Here is a 10,141-nt window from a genome sequence, read left to right on the forward strand (position 1 = left end):
AGAACACACCGAGACAAATTAGGGGTTAAGTTATTATCTTTCCCCAACTGTGTAGCTTAGTGTGTTCAATCTGTTAACTGTGTAGGGCTAGCGACTGGGGAGACACGCTCTAGCATACTGTAGCCCAGAACTCTGTGAGTAACGATTGTGTAAAGATATGTTCACAAATGATTATCTTCTGAACAACTGAACTGTACTGTTTTCTGAACTGATTTACTATTAACTGAATGAATGTATGTCCTATATTCTGAACTGTATTGTGGCATCCTTAGCACCTACTGTTTACTGTTACTGTGACAGAATTCTCTGTCGGTTCCCTTGTTGGAACCACCACTGTTTACTGATTGATGGCCATCACTACTGTTCGGTCTTTTAAGACCTACTGTTTATTGTACTGATATGCTAATGGATGTACCACATATGACTGTACTGACTGAATGACTGAAATACTGTTTAAATGAACTATTTTCATACTGTAAGGACATTCATTCTTAACCCCTTTACGCATTATGTTGTTCACTGGGCTTTAGCTCACTGCTCATATATATATGTAAGTGTACAAGCACCAGACCGCGGCTAGGAGCGTCAGGGTTACTCCAGTTTTGTCAAGCCAGCCTATGTGCCTCACTGCGAGGTTCCGAGCCCATCGTGTTAAGGCTTAGGGGTGTTTTACAATTCCCCCTTCTGTACTGTCTTACTGTTTTGTAATAACCAAATGGATTGTATAGACCGAATGCTTACTGTACTGTGATGTAAAGGGTTGAGTCCCTAGTCTGAATGATTGTGCATTTTGTGCATATTGTTCTGTACTGATTATGTATATATGTATGAAAGTCTTTTTGCATACAGACTGTCACAGCTCATTGGACATTGTTTATTTACTGTTTTGGCTTCCGCCAGGCCCTGTACTCTGTTTTACTGTTCTTCTATCCTACAAGCCTTCGGTAATCTCGGATTACTGGCCTGTTACGGTGCTAAACCCATAGGGCTAGGTTTGGGTCGTGACAGAGTGGTATCAGAGCGATACTTACTACGAGTTATACCGCAAACACGTGTCCAAATGAGCTATAGGGTGTCCTAGAAAAGTAATTAGGGCATCTCATGAGCATGATAAGTGTGTGATATGACTGACTGAATATATGCTAATGTGGTAAACTGTTAAACAAATGACTGCTTATGTTTAAAACTGTTATAACTGCTTATAGTGAAATGGATAACGCAAACACTGCAAATGAAACTGAATCCTCATCCTCTGAGGCCAGAATGGCCAGACTGGAACAAATGATGGAACTGATAACTGCAAGACTGGACCAACAACTGAATCAACAGCCCCACCTCCTCCTCCGGTTGTACCGGAACAAAATGTGAATGTGAATGCTAATGATAGGGATATAATTGCTCTGACCCAGAAGTTCAGCAAAATGAAACCGCCATCCTTTCAGGGAGGCCTTGAACCATTAAAAGCTGAAGCTTGGGTTCTGGAAACCGAAAAATTATTTGAGGTTTTTCCGTGCTCTGAAGCACATAAAGTACTGTTGGCCACCTTCACATTGCAAGAAGAAGCTAGAAGGTGGTGGATGCTCATCCGTGATGAAAATACCGTTCTGACTTGGGCTCAATTCAAGGGAGCCTTCTTTGAAAAGTACTTCCCTCAGTGTGTTAGGGACAGAAAAGTAACTGAGTTTGAACAGCTGAGACAAGGAGCAATGTCTGTGGCTGAATATGAGACGAAATTCACCGAGCTTGCTAGATATGCACCGCATATGGTGGATACTGAGTATAAGAAGGCCAAAAAATTTGAAGGCGGCCTTAATGTTGCAATTCTTGACCGAATAAATGTTCTGAAACTCCCGAACTATGTGAATGTCCTTGACCGAGCCTTGATGGCTGAATCGAACATTGAAGCACTGAAAACTGAAACACCATTGTCTGAATGGCGGGGTAAAAGGAAGAGTTTTAAGTTTAAGAAAGGAAAGCATAGTCCATTGAACAAGAAACAGAACACGGGGTCAACAACTAGCCCTAGCCAAGGGAGTGGTTTCATACCACCCTGTTCTGAGTGTGGTAAAAATCACAAGGGAGTCTGTTACAAGATATCAGGAGCCTGTTACAGGTGTGGTAAGGTGGGCCACATGGTTAAAGACTGTCCCTCTGCTCCACAAGCTAGTAGTAAAGCTACACCAAGCGTAGCGGCGTCAACTGTTACACTAAAACCGAACCCCAAAGCTACCGGGAAAGAGCCTATGAGGCAGGGCCGAGTGTTCACCCTAGTACCGGGAGACGTCCAGAATACCGAGACCGTTGTGTCAGGTATTCTCTCTATTTGTACTCAGAATGCTTATGTACTGATTGATTCGGGGTCTACGCATTCTTATGTGTCGTATGCTTTTTCGCGTAAATTGAATAGACCCTTAGAACCCATGAACTATCTGTTAGCTGTATCCTCACCCGTTGGGGGATCTATGACCTGTGCATATACGTATCCTGCTTGTGAAATTATTGTTGGAGATGCACATCTGTTTATTGATTTACTGCCATTGAACATTGATCATTTTGATGTAATATTGGAGATGGACTAGTTAACGAAATATCATGCCACCATAGACTGTGTAACGAAACAAGTAGTTTTCCATCCACCTGGTCTACCTGAATTTGTGTTTAATGGGGTTGGAGTAGTATCTCCCCCGTATCTGATTTCATCTGTGAAAGCTGTAAAATTGATTAGAAGGGGCTGTAAGGGATATCTGTGTTCTGTACTGACCGTATCTACTGATGATAATGCTAATGTGAACTGTATTCCTATAGTCAGAGAATTCCCAGATGTTTTTCCAGATAATCTTCCAGGAGATTTGAATGACAGGGAGATTGAATTTACTGTTGATGTGATTCTCGGAACACAGCCAGTTTCTAAAGCTCCTTACCGAATGGCTCCAACTGAATTGAAAGAACTGAAAGTGCAACTGCAAGAACTGTTAGACAAAAAGTTCATCAGACCTAGTACCTCACCATGGGGCGCGCCGGTTTTGTTTGTCAAGAAGAAAGACGGCTCACTGAGACTGTACATTGACTATCGTGAACTGAATAAGGTAACTGTAAAGAATAAATACCCATTACCGCGTATTGATGACCTGTTTGATCAGTTACAGGGTGCTAAAGTATTTTCGAAGATCGATCTCAGATCTGGATACCATCAGTTGAAAGTTAAATCAGATGACATTGCTAAAACTGCTTTTAGAACGAGGTATGGACATTACGAATTTTTAGTTATGCCTTTCGGAGTTACCAATGCACCTGCTGCATTTATGGACCTCATGAACAGAATTTTTAAACCATACCTTGACAATTTCATTGTTGTATTTATTGATGACATATTGATTTACTCCAAGAGTATAGAAGAACATGAACATTATCTGAGACTTTCCCTACAAACCCTAAGAGAACAGAAACTGTATGCTAAACTGTCTAAATGTGAATTTTGGCTTGACCATGTTATGTTTTTGGGGCATGTTGTTAGCAAAGATGGAATTTCTGTTGATCCGCAGAAAATTGAAGCTGTAGTGAACTGGCCTAGACCAACCAACGTGACTGAAGTCCGAAGCTTTTTGGGTTTGGCTGGATATTACAGAAGATTTGTCAAAGATTTCTTCAAAATTACTTTACCGTTGACTCAACTGACTCAGAAGGGGATATCATTTGACTGGACTGACCAAAGAGAATCTGCTTTCCAGGAGTTGAAAACTCGACTAGTGACTGCACCTGTTCTGACCTTACCTTCAGGTACGGATGGTTATAATGTGTTTAGTGATGCTTCTCATAAGGGTTTGGGGTGTGTTTTAATGCAGAATGGGAGAGTAATTGTCTATGCTTCCCGACAACTGAGACCGCACGAAAAGAACTACCCGACCCATGATCTGGAACTTACTGCAGTGGTATTTGCCTTGAAAATTTGGCGTCACTATCTGTACGGGGTAACATGTGAAGTATATATCGACCACAAGAGTTTAAAATATTTCTTCACACAGAAAGAACTGAACATGAGACAGCGGAGATGGCTAGAACTGATTAAAGACTATGACCTACAGATCTTGTACCACCCGGGAAAAGCCAATACCGTTGCCGATGCATTGAGTCGGAAATCAATTGGAAACTTAGCCTGTTTACTCACTGGACAGAAAGAGCTGCTTTGTGACCTTGAAAAATCTAAAATTGAAATTGTTTTGCGAGAACAAGGTGGAACCTTAACTGCTATTTCTGCTCAACCGGCACTGATTGAAGAAATTAAAGAGAAACAGCAACTGGATGACTTCTTGAAGAAGATCATCGAAGAAAGAGAATCTAAACCGAGACCGGGATTCAAATTTAAGAATAATGTACTGAAATTTCAAGAAAGACTGTGTGTACCGAACGATACTGAACTGAAAAGAAGAGTTCTGCAAGAAGGCCACAACTCAAAATTTTCTATCCATCCAGGGAATACGAAGATGTATCAAGACCTGAAATTGAATTTCTGGTGGCCGGGAATGAAGAAAGAAATCGCTGAATTTGTATCGAAATGTCTTCATTGCCAACAAGTGAAAGCCGAACATCAATGACTCTCAGGCTTATTGCAGCCCTTACCGATACCGGAGTGGAAATGGGAGCATATCACCATGGATTTTATAGTGGGATTGCCTCGCTCCAGTAAAGGTATGGACTCGATTTGGGTTATTGTTGATAGACTGACTAAATCTGCTCACTTCTTACCTGTTAAGACAATTTATAATGCGGACAAATTGGCTATACTCTATATTGATGAAATTGTTAGATTGCATGGAGTGCCTGTGTCCATTGTTTCTGACAGGGATTCGAAGTTTACATCGAGATTTTGGCAAAGCCTACAGACTGCACTGGGTACTGAATTGAGACTGAGTAGTGCCTATCATCCTCAGACAGATGGCCAATCAGAAAGAACCATCCAGACTCTAGAGGATTTACTGAGAATGCGTGTCCTTGATTTTCAGGGAAACTGGGAAAGCCATTTGCCATTGGCTGAATTTGCTTACAACAACAGCTATCATTCAAGTATTGGTATGGCGCCTTTCGAGGCATTGTATGGCAGAAAATGTAGATCTCCGATTTGCTGGGCAGAAGTTGGAGACGGGCCTTTGCTTGGGCCCGAGATTGTGTATGAAACAACTGAGAAAGTGAAACTGATACAACAGAGACTGAAAACTGCACAGAGCAGACAGAAGAGTTATGCTGATGTTAGAAGACGAGATAGAGAGTATGAAGTGGGTGATCGCGTATTTGTGAAAGTGACACCGATGAAAGGCCAGACTCGTTTTGGAGTCAAAGGCAAATTAGCACCGAGATACGTCGGACCATATGAGATTATTGAGAAAATCAATCCGATGGCGTATCAAGTTGCGCTTTCTCCTAAAATGGAGCATATGCATAACGTTTTCCACATTTCTATGTTGAGAGACTACCTCCGGGATCCTTTCCATGTAATAGAGCCTACTCGTATAGTGCTGAGTGATGACTACACTTATGAGGAATGGCCTATACAGATTGTAAACAGACGAATCAAAAAACTAAGAAACAAAGAAATCCCGCTGGTAAAAGTTGACTGGTAGAACCACGGTGGCGTGTATGCCACTTGGGAAAGGGAAGAGGACATGGCTAAAAGATATCCTGAATTGTTTCCATTGAATCCTGTTTTCTTCCAGAACGATGGTAACTCGAGTTTAGAGGACTAAACTCTTTATAAGGAGGGGAGACTGTAATAACCCTCACCACTGCTTACCGATAAATACTGATTACCGTTAAACTGAACTGAGTACGACTGATAACTGAGCTGATTAAAATACTGAATTGAATTGACTGAGTGTGTGTGTGTTAATTTGTATTCTATCTATTTGATTGATTATTTGATATGTTCACGTTTTATGTTTAAACTGCTAATTGAAGGCCTTATCGGCGGCCGAACCGGGAATTGATTGATGTTTTATGATCATCATAATTAATGTGATTTTACGGTGTAATTATCTGAAAACTGATTAGGTATGATTAAATTAGATTAAATATTGACCAATTGCAGAGTTTGACTCATTTACAACTTTGCCCTTGAGTGGGCCACTACCTATACACCTTTGAGCTACACCACACTTGAATCAAAACATTTCCTCAGCCTTGTTTGAGCTCTTGCCGACCTTAGAGAGTGAGGAAGGGAGAGTAGTGAATTCAACATAGAGATTTGGCTTGAATCTTGAGGAATTGATAGCTTAAGTGCTTAATTGAGCCTCTAGACTTGCATTCAAGGAACCTAGGTATGAATTTCATCTTTTTGATTTTGTCTTTAAATTGATTCATGCATGGTTCATGTCTAATTGTAGAGCTAAGTCATGAATTGGTTCATTAATGGTGAATTGAAGCTCATTTCATACATACATGTTTGAATTGTTGAGTTGTGAGTTGCTTTCATGGTAAAATGGTACATGCATGTCCCTAACCTTGTAATGGTCCATGTTTTCAACTTGTTTTTGGATCAATTGGCTCCTTTAGAGCATCAAATTGAACTTTGAAGTTGTTTAAAATTCATGCATGTTTGCATGTTCTTATTGTTCTTGATATTGATTTGAAATTGAGTTTGAATTAAACACCCTTGGGCTTTGATTTCTCAAATTGAGCTTTGAACCATGTTATTCTATGTGTTTATAAAGGTTTTCCACGAAAATGGGCCCATGAGGATTGGTTTTGATGCATTTGAACCTGGTTTTGGCTTGGAGGTGCAATCTGGAATTCCTAGATTTTGCACTTCCGCTCGAGCGAGGAAATTGGCGCTCGAGCGTGGAATCCGAGCATCCAGTATTTCTCTGCACTGTTTTACAATCCGCTCGAGCGGAGGATTGGGCGCTTGAGCGGAGGCATGTGTCTCACGATCGAGCAGGCGTCGAGCGCCCGTCGAGCGGAGATATCACCCATCCAGTACTTTTACAGTACGCTCGAGCGGGAGAGTTGACGCTCGAGCGTGTACCTTTGTTGCATGTCCGCTCGAGCGGGTAAACCTGCGCTCGAGCGGGACTCTATTTTTCTGAAACTTCTGAAACTGCTTTTTGAGTACATCTTTGCATCCTCATCCTATTCTAGGCATTCTTAGACCTAGTTTAAGACATCTTGTTGAGGATATAGATGTAAAACACACCGAGGCAAATTAGGGGTTAAGTTATTATCTTTCCCCAACTGTGTAGCTTAGTGTGTTCAATCTGTTAACTGTGAAGGGCTGGCGACTGGGGAGACACGCTCTAGCATACTGTAGCCCAGAACTCTGTGAGTAACGATTGTGTAAAGATATGTTCACAAATGATTATCTTCTGAACAACTGAACTGTACTGTTTTCTGAACTGATTTACTGTTAACTGAATGAATGTATGTCCTATATTCTGAACTATATTGTGGCATCCTTAGCACCTACTGTTTACTGTTACTGTGACAGAATTCTCTGTCGGTTCCCTTGTTGGAACCACCACTGTTTACTAATTGATGGCCATCACTACTGTTCGGTCTTTTAAGACCTACTGTTTACTGTACTGATATGCTAATGGATGTACCACATATGACTGTACTGACTGAATGACTGAAATACTATTTAAATGAACTGTTTTCATACTGTAAGGACATTCATTCTTAACCCCTTTACGCATTATGTTGTTCACTGGACTTTAGCTCACTGCTCATATATATATGTAGGTGTACAGGCACCAGACCGCGGCTAGGAGCGTCAGGGTTACTCCAGTTTTGTCAAGCCAGCCTATGTGCCTCACTGCGAGGTTCCGAGCCTATCGTATTAAGGCTTAGGGGTGTTTTACAATTCCTCCTTCTGTACTGTCTTACTGCTTTGTAATAACCAAATGGATTGTATAGACCGAATGCTTACTGTACTGTGATGTAAAGGGTTGAGTCCCTAGTCTGAATGATTGTGCATTTTGTGCATACTGTTCTGTACTGATTATGTATATATGTATGAAAGTCTTTTTGCATACAGACTGTCACAGCTCATTGGACATTGTTTATTTACTGTTTTGGCTTCCGCCAGGCCCTGTACTCTGTTTTACTGTTCTTCTGTCCTGCAGGCCTTCGGTAATCTCGGATTACTGGCTGGTTACGGTGCTAAACCCATAGGGCCGGGTTTGGGTCGTGACAACATTCTAAAGCAACAAGTCTACACAAAGAATTAAAATTAACATGTCCTAATCTACCATGCTATAAGAAAGAAGACTCAGCAATATAAACAGAAGATGTATTCTTATTATTAAAAGTCAAATTAGGTACAACAATATTTACATTGAGCTTAAAAAGCCCATCACTCATGTAACCTCGCCCCACATACATTCCACTCTTGGAAAGTACAACTTTATCAGATTCAAAAACTAATTTAAACCCATTCATGATCAACAATGACCCAAAAATCAAATTCTTGCGAATCTCTGGCACATGAAGTACATTGTTAAGAGTGTGTTATTTCCACGAGGTACATTGTCAACCCAACCTCACACCTCATACCACGCACCCAAGCCCGCCCTAGTAGCGGCGGCGTGCGCGCATGTGGTTTTAGTTTTGGGTCCAATGGGTTTAGCCCACTTCATCCATAACCTCACACTTCCACAAACTTGGGTACAACTTAGAGGTTCAGTACTTCTTTCAACTTTATTAAATGATGCCTTAATGAGTTTTGCCTTAACACAAATCTCACAATTATGATTAGGATCAAATTCTAAGTTAGGTAAACATTCTAAAGTAACAAGTCTACACAAAGAATTAAAATTAACATGTCCTATTCTACCATGCTATAAGAAAGAAGACTCAGCAATATAAACAGAAGATGTATTCTTATTATTAAAAGCCAAATTAGGTACAACAATATTTACATTGAGCTTAAAAAGCCCATCACTCATGTAATCTCGCCCCACATACATTCCACTCTTGGAAAGTACAACTTTATCATATTCAAAAACTAATTTAAACCCATTCATGATCAACAATGACCCAGAAATCAAATTCTTGCGAATCTCTGGCACATGAAGTACATTGTTAAGAGTGAGTTATTTCCACGAGGTACATTGTCAACCCAACCTCACACCTCACACCTCACACCTCACACCACGCACCCGCTCCCAAGCCCAACTCGCCCGAGTAGCGGCGGCGTGTGCGCATGTGGTTTTAGTTTTGGGTCCAATAGATTTAGCCTACTTCATCCATAACCTCACCGTTCCACAAACTTGGGTACCCCTTGGGGCCCATCTCAAATATCCAATGCTAAGGTTTATAAACCCAAACAATTCCTCAAGCCTTTCTAATGTAGAACAAGCACATTTCACAAATATGTTGTAAACCCACCAAAAAATTAGTTCCACGAATCCGAAAACACGCATTGAATTTTTATTCATCTGGAAATAGTTTTTAGCAACCAAATACATGAATTTATTCACTGCGCGGCATTAAACATGAACCTAGTTAGAAACCTTAAAAATAATGCTCGGGTCCCACCTTAATTAATGCTCAAAGTTAACAAAAAAATAAGGAATTTCTAAAGCCATTTTCCAACAATATCAAGTTTACAAATTTGAAGGAAAAGGAAAGTGGAGCTGATTTGTACTGGAAATAAATAAATAAATAAATAAACAAAATAAAAAAATAAAAAAAAAAAACCTAGAGGAGATACCTAGGGAAATTGGTGTGCTTTTTTTTGGTGAGAGGAAAATACAGAGGAAAGTTTACTAAAAAAAAAAAATTGCTGCTGACTTACATAGTTTTAAATAATGAACTTAATTAATCATAATAATGTGTTAGTACAATCAAGAGCAAGCTCACTAAAATTAAGTCGGGACACTATATGAATTTTGTAATTTTATGTCTCACTTGAAAATTTCTTGAGAAAATTGTACTTCATTGTCTTCAAACAGAGAATTTTTTATTTTGTTATTTTAAAGCTTTCAATTTAAAACAAATCTAAATTTTATTTTTTTGTGCAATTTGGCCATCAAAAAAAATACAAAAATAAATAAATAATAGTGGACTTTTTAAGTTTATTTTGGCTTTTTAAATATCATGTTATATAAATAATAGAAAATATAACCAAAAATGGTGTTTTAAAAATTTCAGA

Source organism: Camellia sinensis, chromosome 13 (assembly GCF_055761805.1).
Source record: "Camellia sinensis isolate YWXY chromosome 13, ASM5576180v1, whole genome shotgun sequence".
Classification (NCBI taxonomy): Eukaryota; Viridiplantae; Streptophyta; class Magnoliopsida; order Ericales; family Theaceae; genus Camellia; species Camellia sinensis.